General features: G+C 39.6%; 1 protein-coding gene across 2 annotated transcripts in view; it reads right to left on the reverse strand.

The window, feature by feature from the left end:
- STARD3NL (STARD3 N-terminal like) overlaps window positions 1–22,926 on the reverse strand; it is a 49,748-nt gene extending 26,822 nt beyond the window's left edge. For both annotated transcript variants that reach the window (XM_061197584.1, XM_061197583.1), the window contains exon 1: window positions 22,720–22,926. The gene's annotated coding sequence lies outside the window, so the exon portion shown is untranslated. The remainder of the gene's footprint in view (window positions 1–22,719) is intronic.
- Window positions 22,927–23,172: the final 246 nt, after the last annotated feature.

The raw sequence follows: 23,172 nt of genomic DNA on the forward strand, positions 1-23,172 counted from the left end.
ATAGCAGAGCTTGGCTTCAAACTGTGTTGCGTCTAAGTCTGCTGCCTGTTTGTCTTTCCCCTTGGACCAGGACTACATGGGGAAGTAGTCATGGAGAAACTACATGTTCTCTTCACGGCAAATGGCAGGAGCACAGGAGACAAGCTCAACCATGTAAACACACTGCAATCTCTGTATCCAACATGTCTGTTCACATTCTAGAGGTCAAAGTATATCTCAAGGTCAAGCCCCAAAGGCATGGAGCTGAGATGTACATTCCATCCAAAGAGGAGGAGAAGGTAAGTGGGTATTTACTGAGAAATATTCCAATCTACCACAGCTGTCAATGTTCTAAACTAGGAGTCAACAAACTATAGCCTGTAAGTCAAATATTGCAGGCTGCTTGTTTCTTAATATGGAGTTTTATTAGAATACTACCACATGCAGTCCTATGGCTGGTATCGATTGCTATGGACACTTTCACATGAAGAGAGCAGAGGTGAACAGTCACAACACAGACTCTATGGTTCACAAAGCCTAAAATATTTCCTTTACTACCTGTAGTTTTCTAGAAAGGGAGACTGCTGCTTCCATCAGCTTCTCAAAGGGGAGCCATGTGAGATTTAGAGGTTCTGTGTTATAATTAGCAAAAAATAGGCTGATTGATGAATATTAATTTTTCCAATGCATGCTCTGATTCTGCAATTAGCAAAAACTTGCAATCCATTCTTATTTTTCCACAGGTGGCTCTCGTGACACAGCACAGCTCAGGTACAGGTGGTCTTGTTGCCTTACCTGAGGGCCACGTCAGCAGTACTTACAGCCCAAACGCACAGCTCTCTGCCGTATTCTCTTCCCTTAATCCCACACTGCTAGAACTGGAGAAAAATTCTACCGTGTGTATACTGGTGGCTTCCTAAACGATGATACCCTTTGCACGTGGAAAAAAACAGAAACCTGAAATCCTTTTGCTTCCAGAAAGAATAGCTTACATCTTTGAGACGTTACTACGGTACTGGTCCCCAGGCTGGCTGCAAAGCTAAGCCAAAACTTCAGCTCCACCTGCTTCAGCACAGAACTGATACCACCCAGATGGTAAACAGCAGCTGCTACAGCGCAGTAGCTACCACCGCTAGCATTTTACAGAAGTCCCACAGTCTCTCCTGGGAGAAGTGGGGAGGGCCTCTGGGCACCTACTGGGGCGGCCAAACCAAGTCTCTCAACCCAGGCACCCAGCCTTCTCCTCTGTATTACTTCCGGCCACAGCAGGACACTGTGTGTTCTCCTCCGAGACAGAGAGAATTGAGAATAACAGACACTAAAATATTTATCATCTTATCCAAAGGCCTGTGGAGCAGACTTGGCTTACAGACATGTTTTGCTTGGTCTTGTACAGTGTTTCTAAAGATCTTGAACTAATTGCTAACATTTTAAATAATGATCTTTCATCTAAAATTCCAGATGTCTAGCTTCTCTGGAAAAGTTAAAAGACACAGAATAGCCAGGCCTGCATTCCCTTACCATAAGAATAAAGCCAAGAAGCTGCTGAACTCTTTGGATGGAGCCCGCACTCTCCACTTGGCCTCAGCCTTGACCTAGCCTGGAGTCATCTGAGTCTGCCACTCTGATCTATTCCCCCTGTCGTCTGACAGGCAAAGAGAGTTCTACACCTGCAGATTGTGTCTCTTCGTGTTCTTTCAAAGCTTTCTTCAGGGACTTCCCTGGTGGCGCAGTGGTTAAGAATCCGCCTGCCAATGCAGGGGACACGGGTTCGAGCCCTGGTCCGGGAAGATCCCACATGCCGCGGAGCAACTAAGCCCGTGTGCCACAACTACTGAGCCTGCGCGCTACAGCCCACAAGCTACAACTACTGAGCTGGCGTGCCACAACTACTGAAGCCCGCGTGCTCTGGGGCCCGTGTGCTGCAACTACTGAAGCCCATGCTCCGCAACAAGAGAAGCCACTGCAATGAGAAGCCCACACACTGCAATGAAGAGTAGCCCCGACTCGCTGCAACCAGAGAAAGCCCGCACGCAGCAATGAAGACCCAGCACACCCAAAAATAAATAAATTTTAAAAAAAGCTTTCTTCATCTGTGTTACCAAAATTATTCTCGCCTCTAAAGTAAATGTTTGCTTACAGATGAAAAAAACAAAAAGGTAGCAGCTGAGGCCTACGTGGATTATATAAGGACACACCCATCTGAGGGATATTTCAAGATATATCTTAGAATTAAGACACGGGTCTTCCACTTCTGTCCTCTCCATCAGATTCCTAGAAGGAAACAGGAGGGACATCAGAAGGTGTTCAAATGGCCCCTGGGATGCAGTCATTGGATTTGTCCCTAAAGACACGAGCTGCCCCAGCTGTGCCCACTCTACCCCGGGTCTGGGTTCCTCTGGGGGCAAGAAGCACCTCAATCTGACTCTCTTCTTGCAAGGCCCACCACGTGTTATGAGACCTGGTTTATGATGGTTTTTAAAAGCTCTGTGTAGAGCCCCCAGTTTCCAAAATGAAACAGCTAGAAGTGGAGAACGGGAATCATAAGGGAGTAACCTGACATTTACAAACATACTTTGCCAGTATGAGAAAGAGGCATGATAACTAACAAACACAGATGCTTTAGAAGTAAACATGCAGAGAGAAGAGAGAGCTGTGGGAAGGAAGCTAATCCACAGCATCAGAAACACATAATAAGACAACCTTCCTATTCTAAAGTATGAGAGAAGGAAAGTTCTGCATGCCTAAGAAGACCTGGGAAATCTACACATCAGATTCAACCAACTATTCAAACTTTCATAAATTCAGAACGTTTATTTAGTGTCTTCTTAAATGATCTGCTTATGTTTTTAAAACATCATAAAGTTGGTTTGTGGTAAAGATGTTCTAAGCAACAAAAAAAGTATGATTCATCATCCTGTACTTCTTCATGGTACTGATGCTATAGGTATGTCCATTTTACCTTGGAAGGTAAAGACCTGGTAGAACTCTGATGAAAGTGTCTTTAGAAAGCCTGGCAGCGGCTGAGGTTAGGGAGTTGATGCATTTGTGTAACATTCCAGCTTCCTGGGCTGGAGAACTATCACGATGAAGCACTACAGGAAGTTTAATAAAATCAAGATCAAACAAACCTGTCTTTGGCAAATGTCCGTTACCATTATGTTCACATTTCAAAACAGCCCTGGCTTACTTTATGCGTTATATATTACAAGTTAAATAGAATGTCTAGAAAAGCATTTCTAAAATCTAGACTATTGGATTGAATTTTAAAACACCTACACATCACATCCAGATTAGTAGTTGTAGCAATAGGAAATTACTGGATAAAGAAATCTGGAAAATAAAGTTATTTTAAATTAATAAGTAAAAAAACATTTTTTTAAAGCATCTAAATAAAATCACCCAATTGTTTGGCATTACTTTAAAGAAAAAACTGTTTCTTGAAGCAAGGAATCAAATTTTTCCAGCAGATTCCTATTGATTTTCCAACTGAAAATGACTGAAATGTTTTAAAAAAGAAGAAGAAAAAGATCTATGTGTATGTATGAAACTCTGCTAGGCTTTTTATAGATTTGCCCATATCATCAGGACTATAATGGGGAGAGAATTTTGAAACAATTAAAATAATACTGCCCTCTGAAAGTTAAACCATAAAATCTGCACATAATGAATCAGGGTAGATGTGCTCTGCCCTTAAAGAAGCAAAACGACTTGTAGGCCAAGACATAAGAACAAGGTGACAGGACATATGCTCAGATCTAAAGAGGTGAAGAGGGAATGTGCCCATCAGAAAGAGGGTGGGTCAGTCCCGAAGATACAGGAAAAGGAGTGTCACAAGCAAATGGCACCTGTGCCCAGTCTGGCACTCTTCAAGTGGGGACACCTTGTCTGTTCGATTTTAAGTATCTTCAATCCACTGGCCTTGTTATTCCTATCATTAGTGTGATGGCATCAGGGTATCATCAGTGCCTTTTGTCACTGAACAGTTTAATAATTCCCTACATGCCTCCCACAACCTTTCACAATTCTGTGCTTATTAAAATGTGATAGGGAGATAATAGACTGGTCAGCTTGAAATAAATATTCAGTCTACACGGCAGTTACGGTGTTCACTGGAGATTCTGAGATGCAAGTTTACCCATGTGAGAAAGAGCCACTCTCCATTGGGCTCTGAATACACAAGCTGACAATCAGGTTTCTCAGTCAACAAGAAAGACGGCTGGACTCAAACCTAATAAAGTCACCAACGTGATGCCACTGAGAAGCTTTTTGGGAGATAAACGTCTGGACGTCTCCTGACGACCCTCAACGGCCTTATCGTACAAAATTGCTCTTTAGGAGCTTCTAGAGATATCATCCAGAGACCATTTTAGTGATGGTTAGCCACCAAAAAATATAAGTATATTCTGTATATAGTATGCAAGTGGTAACGTTTCAAAAGAGAATTATATAAAGGTTGTATCATCACTCCAGTATTCTTCCAATATCTCTTTATAAACTTACATATAATTATCAATAATTTTCCATAAGTAGAATTATTAAGTACATGACAGTTACCAAGCTCAACCCAAAGCTATAGTAACTGAACTTGATTATGCAACAGTGATCCAATATCTGCTTATTTTAAATCTGACTTGTAAGCATTTGGGTATGATTACGAGTTCATACTCAATAAAAAGCAGGGGAAGGTACATAGTTCAGCTAAAGATTTTTAATAAGTACACAAAAACTTCAAAGACTCAAGATGTATAATTAAGTTCTGAGGATTTATATATATATACTCTTAACTAAGCAAGTATAGCTAATATTTGATATTTTTAAATTTAAGAAGTGTAATACATTTGAAATCAGGTTTAAGATTTACCAATCAGTATCCATGTATTCCTTACCAGAAAGAACAGAAATACAAAATGCGTCTTTAAAAATGAAGAATCTAAAAAAGAGTGAATATATGTATGTGTATAACTGATTCACTTTGCTGTACACCTGAAACTAACACAACACTGTAAATCAACTATACTCCAAAAAAAAAAACCAAAAACTAAAAAATTGCAAAAGTTACTCAGTGATAGATTATAATCAAAATGGGAAGTTTTTGAAGATTACTTTTTAAAATCTACTGAGTATTTTAAAGATACAAACATGGATATAGATTATTTGAATACTGTAAGTTTTTTAAAGATAATTCTTTTTTCAACCCTACAACCATAGACTATGTGCTATTTTGAAGATACACCATGTTTACAAAATTGATCATAAAACTCGACTATCAAAAAAAATCTAATTCAGTAAGCCTTGCAATTAGGAGCTAAATACAGAACAAATAATGCATAAAATAGAAATTAATAACATAGTAGTATTTTCTAAAATAACTACTGAGATAAAAATATTTTAAAATTAAAACAAACTATTTAGAAAATAGTCACAGTGGAAAGCTGTCAAAGTTAAGCTTATTATCAAATTCACTTCCTTAAAGTGCTCTAATTACTTTTCAATAAAGAATAAAATTAAAGAATTAGGCATTTAAACAATAAAGTTACAAAAACTCTATCCCCATGGGAAAAAATATAAAAAAGAAAAACAATGGGTACAATTAATAAATAAATCCAAAAGAAGAATAATAATAATTGTTCCAATCTGAGGAATGAATACAATGTTATATATTATATTAAACCCTCTACTTTTGTACATGGATGAACATTTCCACAAATTTAAAAAATATAAATAAACCCCAAAATTAGTGTTTTAAAAGGGAATATAGGTAAACCTAGATTCGGGAGGGGAGATTAGGAAAGGAATACAAGTCCCATAATAGGAGAGCTTATTTTTCAAAGTGTAAGTGATACTTTATACTAATCACATTTGAAAATCATAAAGAAAGTCCATACTCTGAAAAAATATATATATTACATCAAGAAGACATAGATGGACTGAATAGAATGAACCATCCCCAAAAGAAAAGTGAAAAAGTTGACAAAGAATTACCTAGCAAAGGAATGAGAGTCAAAGAGTATGACAGGTATTTCAAAATTTTAAATAAAAGATAAACAAAATCCTATAAACTGTTCCAGAACATTAAAAAGAAAGAAAAGCTATCTATCCTATCATTAAATAAAGCTAGCATAATCCTAACATTATCTGACCAAGAACACACAAGAACAAAAGAACACAAGTACAAACCTATCCCACCTATTAACATATTATTATATTATGTAATACTGTATGCCTTATATTAACATATTAACAAAATCAATAGCTTCCTTACACTGAGACTGAGTCAGGCTTGGTGCTGAGTACTTAACATACATTATGTCATTTAAGCCTCACAATAGCTCCCACAAGTAGGACCCACGTATTAGAATGTATTCCTGAAACATCACAAAAAATAAGTCAAAACTCATATTTAAAAAAACTAAACCTAATCGGAAGGCAAATATTTCTGTTTACCCACTGAAATGTTTCACTGCATTTTGAAAGCACCCATGAACACAACTTACAACTTATTTGAGCCAAAAAGCTTTGAAATTATGTATGTTTTGACTAATTTCGAATTTGGGAGGACTGGCATAATTTCAAACTTCATGGGACTCTTCATTTCCGCATAGATATCCACTACCTTCCACTTTTCTTAAAATGTGTCTCTCTCAAGTCTCTTATTCTCCAGGCTTTGAAAGAGACCTAGGGAAAAATATGTGATATTGCAAAAAACACCACAGTAAGCTGAACAAAAATGGGCAACTGACAATCAGTGTCAGGAGACAAGGAACAACCGGCAAACAGGAGAGGGGCATATGCCCAATATTCTAGGGCCAAACATGTGGGCATAGAGGATACTGTTATTTATCAGTAGAAGCCAGAAACGTTAACTGTCATAGGAAATTTCCAAAATATTAAGCATTAGTTCAATTAAAAAAATAATAAAAACACTGATAGCCAAGGAAAACTCATTACCAATAAGCCACTGTGTGGCCTGTACTTCCCTAAGCTTCTCTGAAAGGAAAAACTTGTGTAAATCAAAAAATATCTACAGATGATAAAGATACCATCAAAATTCAGTTGCAAAAGAATAAAACTATTAACCAGTCATTCAAGTACATGGAGAAAGAAATCTACATATCAAAATATACTGAATATTTTATTAAAAAGCTAACAAAGCAAAATCATTTGTATGGTTTACATAGTAGAAGAAATTGTGGTAAATAACACATGATTTTAGGATGTGGAATTCTTTCTAAGACAATCTACAATGGAAAACAGAACTGAATACGTAAAAATCAAGTTTCTCTATTCAAAAACATTAGAAGCAAAACAAGAGTATTGAAAGACAGATAATAAAAACCTTAAATCCAATTAGAAAAATGGGCAAGGAAGTCAAGGTACACTAGAAAAATAAATTTATTGATAAACTAAGGTAATTCTCACCCAACACCTGTAAATTTTTTAGGGGAGCAAATTAAATTTATGAGATCATTTATTAGTTTCCTGGGACCTTCAGGTAGAGCTCAAATTCCTTAATCTTGCCTAACCTAACACATGGCCTACTTCTACCTACCTCTCCAGAATCACTTCACCATACTACAAATCACAAGCAGTTCCCTAAAGGAATCACATTCTCACCAACCCCGGCTTGTATTTTTCTCCCTACCTTGAGTGCTACTTTCCTTATCTCTATGACTCTTAGCCATCCTAATAAGCCTTAACTCAAAGGTCACTTTCTCAGGGAGGCTTTTGCTTCCTCCCATTCTTCTACACCTCTCTGCCCCATCAGAAAATAGTGTACACAGACATCGATCATGCTGCCTCAAGATTATTTTCGATCTACTTTAGATAAAAACAAAATAAGACAAAACAAAAAACACCAAAAAACAAAAGAAAACAAAAAAATAGCTTATTCAGGATGTTGTGATTCACCTGTTTACCAATCCCTCCATTCTGGGCAGTTGGGAGTAGGAAGAAATGAGGAGGGGGTGGAGTGCTTTTAAAATAGCACCAAAAACATAAAACACTGTAAGCGATAAACTTAAAATACATGCAAGGCCCCAACACTGAAAACTATAAAACACTGCTGAGAGAAATCAAAGAAGATGAAAATAAACAGAGAGCTGACCATGTTTACGGATTGGAAGAATTCATATTGTTAAGATTTCAATTCTCCCCAAATTGATCTATAGATTCAACTCAATCCCAATCATAATCTCATCAAGCTTTTTTGGTAGAAACGGATAAGCTAATTCTAAAATGTATACAGAAATGCAAAGAAACGAGAATATCCAAAGCAATCTTGAAAAAGAACAAAATTGGAAGACACACTACTTAAAGACTTTCTATAACACTTCAGTAATGAAGGCAGTGTGGCACTAGCGTGAGGATCAACAAATAGATCAATGGAACATAAGGAAGAGTCTAGAAACAGACCCACACTTATATGATTTTACTTTTGACAAAGATGTCAAAGCAATCCAACAAGAAAAGAAAGTATGATGCTGAGACAACCAGATATCAAAATTGAAAAAAAAACATGAATCTCAAACCCTAACTCAAACCATGCAAAAAATAATTCAAGATGGATCATAGGCAAAAAAACTAAAAATATAAAGCTGTTATAAGAATTTGCAGGAGAATATTTTTAAAACCTTTTTGTAGGCAAAGATTTCTTAAGAGAAGGCACAAAAAGCCATAATCATTAAAAAAAAAATTGTGTAGGCTATGAGGAGTTCCCACGGGTCAGATTGGGTGACTTGAACATAAAAATGAATAATGACTGTAATGCTGGAATTTATGTTGGAAAAATTAAGAAGTTCCATAAGTCCATAGTAATATTGCAAAAAAGAGAGAGAGGGTAGAAATTCTCCTTTACAGGAAACAAATGTTAGATTAAGAAATGTAGAAAAAATAATAAAATTAGATAAATCAATAGTTTGTAAGCCCCAGTTGGAGTAAGTGATTCAGGCAAGGATGCTTAAAATTATTAAAACATTGTTGGGGAATAGGATATTCATAGTCTCAAAGTGTTACCCCTCAGAATATTTAATAATTTCATTGGGAATAATATGACTTCATAGTAGAGAGATCTGGTAGTCTCCACCTGTACCAAGTAAGCAAACAGCATTACCAATATTAGAACAAGCTGACATTATATGCCTTTTAATGTGATACAGTCACAAGTATATAACAACAATTATGATGTTCCCTTGCCAAAAATGTTTAGCCTGAATTCAGCCATAAGGAAACAATCAAACAAACACAGTAGGTGGGACATTCTACAAGACAGCTATCCTGGAAGCTTGAGCGAAGTCAACGTGTTGAAAAACAAAACAAGAACAAAAGGTAGGAAAGCGGTGTGGATACTCTTCAAACTTAAAAAAGCATAAAGAGCCACAACCATCAAATGCAACGCAGAAGTCTAGACTGAATCCTGAATTAAAACAAAAACAAAAAACCCAAAAGATAATGCTACAAAAGACAGCTGGAAAATTGATTATAGTTTAGTATTCTGATTATGCAGGAGAATTCCCTTATTCTTAGAAATTCTTAACCTCTGAATAGTTCAGAAAAACATAAGGACATAAGGATGTTTTGGGATAGAGTTGCTCTATCTATCAATCCATCCAGTATATATAAACATGTATATATGATATAAATATATTTAAACATAATAAGCATATAGTATACATATGTGTATGTTGTATGTGTGTTTATATAAACATATGAATAAAGACAAATTTTCACTGCAAAAAATCATTAAACTAACTTTACTGTAAGTATGAGCTACCTTTAAGAGCGGAATAAGTAACTGAAATCATCCTAGAAAACCTCATAAATCATTCTATAAAAGAGAATGCATGTGGATTTTGTACACATACCTCTGTGTAATAACTCCTATGTACGTGACAATTTGAGACACACTGATAGACTCAAAGGAAAACCTATATAAGATTTCTGGGCATCCAAATCATTCTGCCCCTAATAAAACTATCAAATTTCCTAGACACAAATGGAGATTGGACGAACACTTCTAAAGTGCTTGTGACTGCAGACAGGAGTCATTCTGTCTGGATTTTGAGCCAATACCAAATACCTAATAATAGTCTTTTGCTGTTGTTGTGTCGTCACAAGGCTTAAATGAAATAACGGAGTGCACACCATGCAACAGTTTGGGGTCTAAAGTTTGCTCTGGTCTTTAGTGAAAGTGTGCATAAGACATAACTTTACTGTAAGCTTTTAAAGGCCAAATTTATCCTTCACTTGTTCCATATGTTAGTACTTATACTCTTCCCAGACACCTGGGGAAAGATGGATCTTTTACAAAGCATCATCCACCGAGGCTTGGGGGCACCATGTGTCGTTTTATTCATGCAGCTGACTTATTCCACTGGGACCTACATTTCAACTGCACTTCCTTCTTTCTCTTACTTTTCTTCAAGAATTTAGAACTCCGACTCCAGAGTAATATCTCTATGTATTAATTCCATGGTTTTCTTCTGAATACGTATGTTCCAGGTGTCATATTTTCTATTGCCGTTCATATTCACTTGGGAGGTAATGAAACGTTTTATTCCATCCTGATAAGTCCGCTCTCTCTGCTGCTATGTGTTCTGCCCTCTTCCCCCTCGACACACATTAAGGCCCCCTAATCAAGCTCTATGTCATTTCTTGCAGTCTCATCTCATTTAACAATTTCTGTTAATATCAACAGATAAAAGTAATTGTGTGTGCATAAAGAGAATTTAACTTTTTGACAGCATGTTTCAAGACTCAAATTTACTTAGAAATTAGCATCAATGACTTGGAAGAATTAAAGCAGAAAACAAGCATGTGATGGTGTTTTTAAGTCACTCCCCTCACAGACACTACTTTATCTCCCAAGCCCAAACCTGTTCTTATGGCAACTTAATTTCTAAGTGACCTATTTCTATACCAATATTAGAAATATTAGTGAACTTTTATTTGACATATAACATAGAGAGAAATGTTAAGATTTAAAGATAGCTGGGTAAATACATATTGATGTTTTCATAATTTATGAGGCAAATCTAAAACATTTATTAAGAAACTGAACCTGGATGTATACTATAAGGTTTAAAAACTGCACTTGATAATTTTTGAAAATTCAAAGTTTGCCGAGAATATACCGCATCTACTTCATTTACTCCACAAATATGCTTTGAACTACCAAAAATATATCAGGTCCTCCTCTGAGCGCTGGGGATGCGGCAATGAATAAAGCTGAAGGAATTTCCTCCCCTCACAGAGCTTACCTTCTAGAGTGCAGGGACACAGGATAAACAAAGGAGCCCTGTAACCTTAAACTGCTTGGTCAGGATGACCTCACTGAGGTCATTTACAGGTGAACAAAGGTGGAGCAGAGACTAGCAGGAGATAAGGGAGAAATGTCACATAGTATCAGGAGGAAGAGCAGGGCAGCTGGAGCAAAGAGGACAGGCAAGGTCCTGAGGATGGGGTGGAGCTGGCCAGGCAGGAGTTCAGCAGGTCGTCGGCGTCCAGCTTTGCAGGAGCTGACAGCATGGAAGAGCAGCAGGAGGTGATAACGGAGAAGGTAACAACTTGGGGCGGCCTTGTGGTACGTCGTAGGCCACAGTAAAGATGTTGAACGAGATGGGAAGACACTGGAAGCTTTTCAGTAGCAGAGAAGCCTGATGCAGCTTAAGCTTTAGGAGACTCTCTGGCTGACAGAAGCATAGAAGCGGGAAGCCCCTTTAGGGGACTATGGCAATAATTCAGGAGAGAGAGGACATACTGCCTTTGAGGATGAGGGTGGTGATAGTGGTTGGTTCCAGACACAGAGCCAAAAGCAGTACGGGATGGGTTGGTCATGGGATACAGGACAAAGGGAGGACTAAACGAGAGCTGCCAGATTTATAGCCTGTGGGAAGGGAGGGATGGACTCACTATTGACTTAAAGGGAGAAGCTAGAGGAGGGGCGACTCTGAGGGAGAACATCAGTTCACTTTGGACACACTGAGTATAAGATGCTTATTAATATCTAAGTGGAAATAAAAGTAAGCGGTTGGATATGAGTCAGGAGTTCAGGGGAGAGGTCTGAGAGAGAAATAGAAAGGGAGTCAACAGCATTCAGATGGAAATTATTAACAGCCATGAGATACAACAGAAATCAGAATGTTCTCCTTTCTCTCCATAAAAGAAGAGGGGGGAAAAAAACCAAAGAAAGTGCATCTATTTGTAGAACAGAAAATAATAATGAGGTGGGCCCTATTTAAATCCTCTAAGAGTTCTCATTTTCTTAAATAATAAGCATTGAACACCTACATAATGTAAAACTCCAAGCAGATATTTTAAAGGATCCAAAAGGTAACGCAAGAGTTTCCCTGCTCTCAGAAAAACTTCCAAACAGTCAAGGAAGCAGATATATAAATACTACAAGGGAGCGACCGGAGAGAAGGGAAAGAAATCAAGTGTATACTCTTGACAATAACCACGCCAGTGGGATGCTGCTTGGTCCAGGGGCGGATGAGCCAGCTGGACAGAGGAAGGTCTTTTGACAATGTATATTTGTTCTTCTAAAGATCATAGGTTGGCAAAATGAAAATAGGCCACACAGTGGTCAAAGTCATGTTGGGTGGTACACGTTGTTAGATCACCCTGCAGGGCTCAACAACTCGGTAGCCAGTTTTGTCACCAGCACTGGTTGAGTCAGATGGCTGGAATGTTATAGCTACACCTCACCATTTTTCAAAAGTCTCTCTCAAGATGGCCTCTGACAAACAAGAACACTACTTTATTTGTCTCTCATCTTTTTCAGAAGCTGCTATCAAGTGGCCCGGAATCACTGGAACAACAAAGTTACTATAGCTACCTTCCTCCAGCTTCTACTGTCTCTCTCCAACCTCTGATTCTCCTCCTAATAGATCTCTTCTGGTGCTCAAATAGACTTTGCAACTTGTTCCCCTTTCTGAGCTTCAGCTTCAACTCCTACACTCAAATATTTTCGCCACAGCTTACCTAGAAACTCCTTTGCCTTAATCTTCCCAATCATAGAAGCTACACATAACCTCATTTTTCTTCATGAGTCAGTCTTTTCCACAAGTCAAAAGACTGCTGATTTTTTTTTGGTTGCTGACTGCCTATCATTTTCCAGGACTTTTTTTTCTTCCCATAGAACTAAATCTATTTTTAGCTTTCCTAAAAATCACAAAAATACTGAATGGTTATTATGGAGTTACCACTATTTTTCCCCATTTTGACCTCATTATTACTGTCAACCAGTCAACCATCAGCTGACAGTAATTCAAAGGAACCATGTTGCTCCTTAGTGCATATATTCTCATGAATATTTAAACCTTCCTCTTAGAGATGTGTTGCCAGCTTTGGCAATAATGGAATCAACAGTCATATTACTATCTAGACAGATGAAGGTTCCTCAATTAAGAAACTTGAAATATATTCCAATGCATACAAGGATACCTTTGCACTATGTAATGCCACTTCTTCAGTACTTACTGCAAGCAATTTTCCAACAAACGCTTTCAATTCTCAGGGTGGAACTGATGATCTTATTGATCTAGATCTAAAAATCAATAATATCTCAAGGCAGTGAGCTCACTGCTCTCCTAGGAACCATAGGAAGGTAGCTAAAGGTGTACACTTGTTTTAGTAACTGGCTTTCTTCATCTCAAAGACTAGAATTAAGAACGTGTGATGAACACATTCTTCGCAGGCCTCCGCAGACCTATCTTCCCTATGCAGAGAAAACAGAAGCTAAACTATAAGTAGCCAGCTGATGAGCAAACAGCAAAGCCAAGGTGGATATTCAGAGGCAAGATGCATTTCTTTTTATTCAACAACACAAGACTCCTTCTCTGGCAGGATAAGGGTTCCTGCAAGTGTCGCTCTAGTTGTCAGAGCCATCCTCTACTCACTGCTCCTGTAGTGGCTCTACAGCTGGTAGAAGTAGCACACTAATAGCAATGCTAGGGAAGACGTAACATCAACTGCCCTTGGAGTTATCTGAGGCCAACTTCCTATCTCACAAACTAGAGCAAGTCAATAAAAGGGAAGGCCATTTGCATGTTTGTGCGGGGGTATCTACCAACAGGCAGAAGTTACATATGTTATCTCCCATACTTTGAGACATGGATAAAACACAGTTCTTTTAAAAAATCACTAATCTCTACCATAAGTCAAGGTTTGAGGTTCAAAGCTTGGTGCATGTGACTTGTAAGGAAAGTCAATCTCAAATCTTGATACCGAGATTTAAACCAGTACCCTTTCCTCTTTCTTCATCAGACTTTTTAGGCAGTCACAAAGGAACACAGAGCCTTGAGAGATCAGCCTCAGAGGACTTTATCAACCTAGCTTGTGCTTCAGGAAACAGGATCACAGAAACAAAGACCACTAATTATAAGATTCAATACAACTACAAGCTAATATATCCAGAAAATAGAGTATGAACTACAGCCTAATAATGAGAATGGGCTGGGAACACGTGTTACAGAGTCAGAGGATATCACTAAAGTTAAGACCTTTTTAAGCTCACAAGGTTCTCAATAGAGGTTTGAAACTAGCGTGTCTCCAAAAAACTGCTCTCAAGTTATTTGCTCTCAAATAATTAATAAGAGATAAACAATTACAAAATCAAAGAAGAAAATTTTAAGAATGACTTAAAAATACTGATATTGATGTATAATATATATACACTACCTAGAAATACTTCACAAATGTTTAAGGTAAGAAAAATTAACCAATAATAATCAGTAAGATCTCGTTTACACCTTGTATTAAGACAATGAGTTAAATGTGATTCTGCTACTCGCTCTATCTTCCAAACATTATATTCTTAACTGGTGACTGTGTCATTCCTCCTAATAGCTCTCATCAGTCTTTTCTGTGGTTTTCCCAATCAGCATTTATCCACATTACTCTGTAATTCAGTCTACTATCTGCAAAACATTCTCATGCTAGTTTTTCTAAAATGAAAGCCTGAATGAACCATTTCCTCCCTCTACTCAAAACTCCATTTCCCTCACACCCAGGGCTCTAGATGTACTAACTCATTGTTGGTTCCCTTGTACACGAGGTGGTGGCACTATCCGTGCCTTTGTCCTAATACTCCTTCTGCCTGGAGTGCCTTTCCCTCCAACTGCCAAACAATTAACAGCCATAGAAGCCTATTCATTGTTCAAGGAAGCTTAAGTATCACTTCCTCAATGAAATCTTCTCTGATCCCACTGATATACTATCTTCCTTTACCAGCACTTCTAATCTTTCATATGTATTTCACATATTGTTTACATGTCTTATTCTCAGTACTATACCAAAAGCTCCCAGAAGACACTTCTGTGCCCTTAGCACCTAGGGAAATGCCTGGCCATGTTTTAGGCATTCAATTTGTTTGTTAAATTCATGAATTACAAATATCACTGTATAAAAGTATGGAGTCTCGGTGCTTGCTACCTAAAGTTAGACAAGTTTACACAGTTGTCTGGAGCTCTAATATATTATATTAAATTAACCAAGAATATTTCATCTCTGATTACTAACATTGACAACGTAATTAATAAAAATGCTCCAACCTCCCCAAATTAATTTGGTCATCACTTTTTTCCTACATATTTTGAATTCTATTTAGTGAAGTCACTCTAACAACACACTATATAAACGGATACAAATATATGGAAAAAAAGGAAAGAGATCACTGTATGAGTGGGAACCTACCAGACTCCAGTGAATAAACTGAAACATATTAAGTATCTACCCTATGTAAAACACTATGCTAGATGCCATGGGGAAAAAGTGAGATGGGCAAGACTGTTCCCTATCCTCAAGTAAAATACAGTTTTATAAAGGAGGTGAAATGGTTATACAAATAATTAGAAATTAAAGCCTAAGATAGCTGTAAGTCTAAAGGACCAAACTTTAGGTTCTTGTGGCTAGAAAAGGCTTGATGAAAAAGCTGGCCTAAGAGAAAATGGATGGCTTCAGAAGAAATGAAAAGGTGACACATAGCAAGGAAGAGGCAGACTAGAGGAAATGAGAAACGGAGGAGGACCAGGAACAAGTTCTGGAGACCGGGCCATCCACAGCTGGGGAGGGGCCCACCTGAGGGAGTCTTAGGAGGTACAGGGGACTGAAGGACGGACAGATCTGGAGGCCATGAAAAGTCAGCGTAAGAAAAGGAGTTCGCTTTTCACACCAGAGCAGGGGCATGATGGCACACAGGCTCAAGGAAAATGCTGCAAAGGCCCGCAGAATTCCATCTGCTACTAAAGCAGGCAGACAGCCTGGTCTTACCTAGAGAGTTAAACCGTACTCAACTGGTTACCGGCTGTTAAAAAAGTGAGGTACGGTTGTGGTTCACTTCTCCAGGATACAGCCATTGAATTACAGAATTTATGTTTTCTCAGTGTCATGTTAAGATATGGATTTTAACACCTGGACAAGCAGAGGTCATAAAAGAAACTGTTATGAGTGATGCTGCTGAAGGACATAAAAGTACAGAACTTGCAAACTGAGTCTGAGCGGTAGAGCATTAAAATTTCAAAGTGTGACGGATGGCCAGCCTAATTCTCACACTCTTTTGGCTTATAAGAAAGCAAGACAACCATTTCTAGCTAGACGCTCCACCCACCCATCCTTATTTTCAGAGCCTTCCAAGAAGCGAAACTTTCGCTCTCCACAGAGAATCTACCTCCTTGCCCCTCATCAAATGAATATACAATTCTCTATAATGTTACATTGCTGCAAAGTCTCCACAAAAAAAGACCACAAACTAATGGCCCGGGACCAAATCTTGTCCATATGTAGGTGATACTCTTTGCCTGTCTAGTGGCTTGCATGATGTTTTGTAAACATTGAATTGCCAATATTAAAAGATAAGAATTTTTTCACACAAATAAAATCCAGATTTCGAGCTTCTCTTGAAAAACAGGCAATTCTGGCAAGGCTCCCCAGTTCACTCCAGCCACCTCACTTACAGCCCTGCTCGATGCCGCTGGCATTTGTTTTGTCCCCTGGCTTACATGGGTCTTTGGATCCCTAACAGTTTGCGCCCAGTCTGTTGGATGCGCTGGGCCAGGGTTCACAAAGAGCATTGTCTGGTTTCACATCCTGTATGACTGTGGACTAGTTGTGTAACCTCGGACAAGTTACTTAAGCTCTCTATGCCTCAGCTTCTCCGTCCATAAAATGAGGACAATAATACGACCCACCTTAGAGGGCTGCTGAGAGGAATAAATTAGTTTATATAAAGCAGTTGTTCTCAAGGTGTCTGGGCTGTGGAGGGAAGGACTCTGCTCACTACCCCCTTCAGGACAGCTGGCATTGTCTGGAGACATTTTCGGTTGTCACAGCTAGGGGAGGGGCCCCTGGTACCCAGGGGATGGAGCCCAGGGATGCTGCTAAACCCCTTAGGACACACAGGGCAGCTCCCACCACAAAAAATTATCCAACCCAAAATGTCAACAGTGCTGAGGATGAGAAACCCAGACACACAGCATTTAAAACAGCACCTGGGCTTCCCTGGTGGCACAGTGGTTGGGAGTCTGCCTGCCAATGCAGGGGACACGGGTTCGAGCCCTGGTCTGGGAAGATCCCACATGCCGCGGAGCGACTGGGCCCGTGTGCCACAACTACTGAGCCTGCGCGTCTGGAGCCTGTGCTCCGCAACAAGAGAGGCCACGATAGTGAGAGGCCTGCGCACCGCGATGAAGAGTGGCCCCCGCTCGCCGCAACTAGAGAAAGCCCTTGCACAGAAACGAAGACCCAACACAGCAAAAATAAATAAATAAATAAATTTATTAAAAAAAAAAAAAAAAAAACAGCACCTGACACAGAGGAAGCCCTCTCTAAGTGTCAGTTTTTATTAATAATAACAGAAGCAAGTCCTGGCTGGTGCTCCAACCTCAGCTGGAGAAAATTCTAATTTCTCAAGAGCTCCTTGTGTTCCCTTGGAAGAATTTAACATACCATACAAATAGGAAAATGAACTTGAAATTCTCTGGTTCTACATCATTAATTCAGCAAGTGATTGATTAATTAAAGAAAGAATTATGAGAATACATTTTCCTGAAACAAAAAGCAAACAAGAACATGCTCTAGTGAGCAACAATGCAGTGTCTGAAAAGTAAACTGTCCTGGAAAATATGGGACGTGGAAACCTGTGATTACCGTAACTTAGAAGGCACTAGACTGAATTCCTCCAAACTCCAAGTTTAATACAAAGGATGCCCACCAGTCCCAAGATACTTTTTGGAAAACTGTGATGAGAGGGGAAGTAGAAGAGAGAGGTTTTAAACTAAAGAGCCTGCCCAACCCAATACCAGCCAATGCTTGCCCAGGAAGATCCCACGGGCTTAAATAGCTCAGTCCGGGATCCTTGGTGAGAGGTCCTGCTTTGACCGTGAGTCACAACAAGAGGTGTCTCCCAGATCCAGGGCAACTCACTAGCAAAGCAAGTGTAACAATCAGGAAAAGGCCTAAGCTGTACTGATACACTCTTAATAGGCTACCAGGAATTCTGCTGCAGAACATCGGGACGAGTGCCGGCCCGCACTAGCCCTGCTGCCGTGAACCAGGAGGGCTGCTCAAGCTCCTCAGCCTGGCACTACAGGAGCCCCTGGCTAGTCCTTTGGGCTTCAGTTTTCTCATCTTCACTATTAAAAACTGGAATTACTGTTATTTTTTTCCAAAGCCATAAACACAGAGAACACTGATTTTTATTTGCAACAATGTGTCTTCAATATTTACAGCGTAGAGTTGAGTTCCTCTCAAGGGACCCCTTGGTAACTGTAGCAGTCAGACCCTTAACTGAAACAGGAAAGAGGTTCTATTGAATCAAAGCCAAGAAAAGCATAACAATGCTTCCCGAAAAGAGGAGGTAATAAAAGCTCTACAAATCTAAAAGGGCTAAAGGAAACTACAGGGCTCTATAATCTACAAAAAACTTTGCATGTCTAACATGAATTGTTAAGTCCCTTTTAAGCTCAAGTCAACATATATTTGAATACCTACATACAATATAGTGTATTACCAAAGATACCAAGATTGGTAAACTGTCACGAGAAAGACTACCAAAAATGCTGTGAAAGAGAAGGCTTCCATTAAAGAGATACAGGAAGTATCTCATTGAGAAAGGAGCATAGATGGAAACAGAGGCACAGGTAGAACTTTGGCTGGGTTTGTCCATCTAGAAGGCATACCAGGCTGTAGGCAGAGCATAAGCAATGGCACTAAAGCTGGAAAGGCCAGGAGTCCAGTTTGGGGCACTGAGTTCATGGTGGAAGGACAGCACTATAATTTGAGCTCAAATCATGACAGCCTGGACCTTCAGAAGGTGGAGGTCAGTTGCATGAACAATCTTAAAGGATAGAGATACTCAGTCAAAACAGCCCGTAGATGACTTAAAGAGCAAAAGGTCTCTTTTGGCTAAATTTAAATATCTTACAACGTTTAAGAAAGCAGGTGCTACTAATTCTAATAACATTATTCTGATTTGACTAATAGAAAAGACAATCTCCACTGTTATAGGAGAGTCAAAAAGCCACCAGAAAGTAAATTTAGCTATTTGTTAATTTACTATTTTTCATCAACCATATCCCAATCATAATTAATAAAATAAGCAAACCTTAGAAATAAAGAATGGGTATTTTTAAATTGTAAAAACAAAGTAACCCATTTTCCAACCATATAATTTAGGAACTGATTTTTACTCATTTTCTAAAAATGATAATACATTACACTAAGAAAGAGAAGTTGTATTCCTGAGCTGACCCAACAGCTTCCTCAATTATAGGAAGAAACTCTACTTGCCAGCAGAAACTATGAGCCAGCAAACACTCGGCAATATTCCCATACTTGTAAGCAAATGGTTAAAGCTGGGAAAACAGGAAATTTAAAACTCCCTTACAAAGATTTGTGAAGTTAAAACTTAAATTTTAAAGTCATTTTGAAACCACTTTCTACTAAGAAAACTAACATTCATCCAGAAAGTTTACACCTGCTCACTGCTGAAAAAGAGAAGTAAAATAAAACAAGGGGTTATTTTAGCCCGAGAAGCAGCACTGTTTCATCTTTTAAAAAATTGCCTTGTATGAGTTTATGGACAGTAAATTCATGATGTTGAAATATTATATTTTTGTGTATACAGAAACTCCTTGTGAAGGGACTTTCATGAAGTACAGCAGAAAAACAAACAAACAAACATGCAAACAAAAACAATAGGCTGAGAATCAGCAGGGCGAGAATCTGGTGCCAATTCTGCCTTGAAAGGCACTGAATATCAATGGGCCTCCACAGTCTCACCTTTAAACTAAGAGGATTGAATCACGATCCCTAAAATGCTATTTCATAAAATATTAATTTCAAATAATAGAGATTTGTAGTTGTTATGTACTCAGGGAAGCGGAGAGGTGGAGTAGCATGGATTAGGCTTTGGGGGCAGGCTAACTGGTTTCAAACCTGGGCTCCCTCAGTACCAGCTGGGTGGCCTGAGGCAGAAGTTTCCTCTTCCATCAAGAAGGGATAACATTTACCTTTGCAATAGAAGGCTAGAAGGATCAGAATGTATATAATGCACCTGGTACATTGTAGGCACTAGATAAAGGCAGACGTTAAGTCTCTGGTCAGTAATAAAAGTTTTAATGGAAAACAGTAATCCACTTGCCAATGCAGTTTCCTAGAACTCCGCGTGGGGAAGTGAAGGGACTTAGTGCCTGCACATCAATACTGGAGAGGACTCGTGGTTGGGAGCAGGAAGGATAAAAGCAGGGAATGGAAGATAAGCAGAGGCTCAGAGTCCTGCCAGTAATAAGAACGAACAGGAAAGAAACAGCCTGGGACACAGGGCTTGAGGGAAGAAGACATTTTTCCATTAAGAAAGAGGACCATCAGTAAAAAAAAATATATATATAATGATTTACTACAGTGATTTCATAACCAATATAAAGCAGAGAGCTGGTTAGCTTCTATGAATGTCACTTAAAAAAATGGAGCGCTTTGACTATATCTAAATCCTATTTCCTTTGTCTGGCTGCAATTCTTACATGGGGTTCAGACGATCTCAGTCCTGCCTACCTCTTGAGTGTCATCTCCTCCCCGTGTCTCCCCATCTCCCTCTCCCCTAGGTTCACCTCACTCCAGCCACACAGCTTCTCATCTATCCCTGGAACATGCCAAGCTCCTTCTTCCTTCAGCTCCTTTGCACTGTTATTTCTGCTTGGAAACTTCCAGCCATCTTCCCATGGCTGACTCATTCTAAACACTCAGGTCTCCTCCAAACTTCCTCAAGGAAATCTCCTCTGACCACCCATTTCTAAATTTCCCTCCACATCCCAGTCAAGCTCCAGCCCCTTCCCCTGTAATATTTTTTTCTAGCATTTATCATTATCTAAAATTGCCATTTTTGTTTATATATTTATAGTATCTCCACCAAAATGGAAGGTCTTGAGGGCAGGACCCTTATCTAAATGTTTCAGCATTCAATCCCCAACATCTAAAACAAAGCATGGCATAGATGAGGCACTCATCAGATAAATTTGTCCAAAGACTAAATTCAAATGATAATAACCATTCTTCCGTGAACCTAAGTAAGGAAAAGTCCCCTGAAGTGGCTTTAATTTCATTTCTTTAATGCAGTTTTATGCAATAATACAGTCTTAAAAGGTCAATGTCTGAGACAGCAAGATTTAAAGAGAATAAATTCTTCATGGCAATACAAAATACTACATATGGATACATATATCCTATAGTACACATTTTCACTTTATGAGTATGAATTATGCCCCACCTTATTAGAACCCATAAATAAAGCAAAGGTACCCTAAGCTGTTTTGTTTTGTAAGGGTGTATGGGTAGACAGTGTGTATATATATATATATATATATATATATATATATATATATATATATATATATATAGGGATTATCTTTCAGAACCCTTCTCAACAAAGAATTCTGAGAAACAAACAATTAATTCCAGTATTAGTATTGAGAGGTTCGACCTGTCACTTTGTTACCTTGCTAAACTTATCCAAACTATTACTGAGTCAAATGATGAATTCAGTGATTCCATCTGTGAAATAGAAGACAAATGACATGGTGAACAATTGGCACATGAAGAGAGTGGTAAGTTCCACAATGTTAACTCATGTTTGAACTAAGAGAGAGAGAGAGAGAGAGAGAAAATCCCTTTCTAATCCTAAAACAAAAATAAGCATGCTACTGAGATTTCAAAATATGGCCAGATACCCATGAGTGGGCAAAGCAGTGAACTGAAATCAGAGCCAGAACATTCGTGACTTGAGCTTTAATTTTTCAATTTTGTTTCGAACACAGCTTTTCTTGATGAATAAAAGAGGTCAGTAACCGACCTTGTCTGTATAATCCACGCATCACCCCAGTCACCATTCTTGGTCATTCTGGAGGGCCCAAGGGGCCAGCACCAGTCTGGACCCCACCGAGGGCTCCTCGGGGTCCGCAGGGTTAAGGAATGGAGACCTCGCTACCTGCATCCATCCCCTGAATCCCAGCCCAAACCCTGGATGAAAAGGGGCTCCGCAATCTGCAACTTCACTTTTGTACCCTTTATAAATACAGCCTGCCTAGCCCCTCCTCCTCCCCGGAGGACGGCGAGGGCTCAACAAACACAACCGGACGCTCGGCTCTGGCCTCCGTTCGCGGGTCTCCAGTGAGTCCCGGGCAAATCATCTGATCCCGGATGACTCAGTTTTCCAATCTGTCAAATAGGGTGACGAGAAACCCAGCCTACCTCATCGGGTGGTTCCGGGCCGGCCGCCCTAGGCTGGCCCGGCGACAGCGGCTCTGTGGCTGCGCCCGCTGCACTCTTCGCGGGCGGAGAGGCGGGGCTCGACGGGGCGGGACCAGGAATCGAGCCCTGCAGACGTCGCACAGCCCACCGCCCGCGGACAGCGGCCCCCAGCTCCTCGAGTACCCGGCCCGTGACGTCAGCACGCTGACGTCGACGCACAGAGGCCGCATCTCGCCCGAGGGACCAAAGACCAGGCTGAGGGCCTGATTGCCCCCCGTAGCAGAGCAGCGATTGAGGGGTGACTCTGTCAATCATCTACTGCCCAGTAAGCGTCGCGGGAAGGCGGGAGAGGGCGGGCCGGCCTGCCCTGAGGAGAGAGTGGGAATCTGGAACTCCGGCTGGTTGCATTTGCCACAAACCCGTACCACACCGTTTTGTGACACGTCGCTTCTT

The sequence above is a fragment of the Eubalaena glacialis genome, chromosome 8, assembly GCF_028564815.1.
Source record: "Eubalaena glacialis isolate mEubGla1 chromosome 8, mEubGla1.1.hap2.+ XY, whole genome shotgun sequence".
NCBI classification, from domain to species: Eukaryota; Metazoa; Chordata; class Mammalia; order Artiodactyla; family Balaenidae; genus Eubalaena; species Eubalaena glacialis.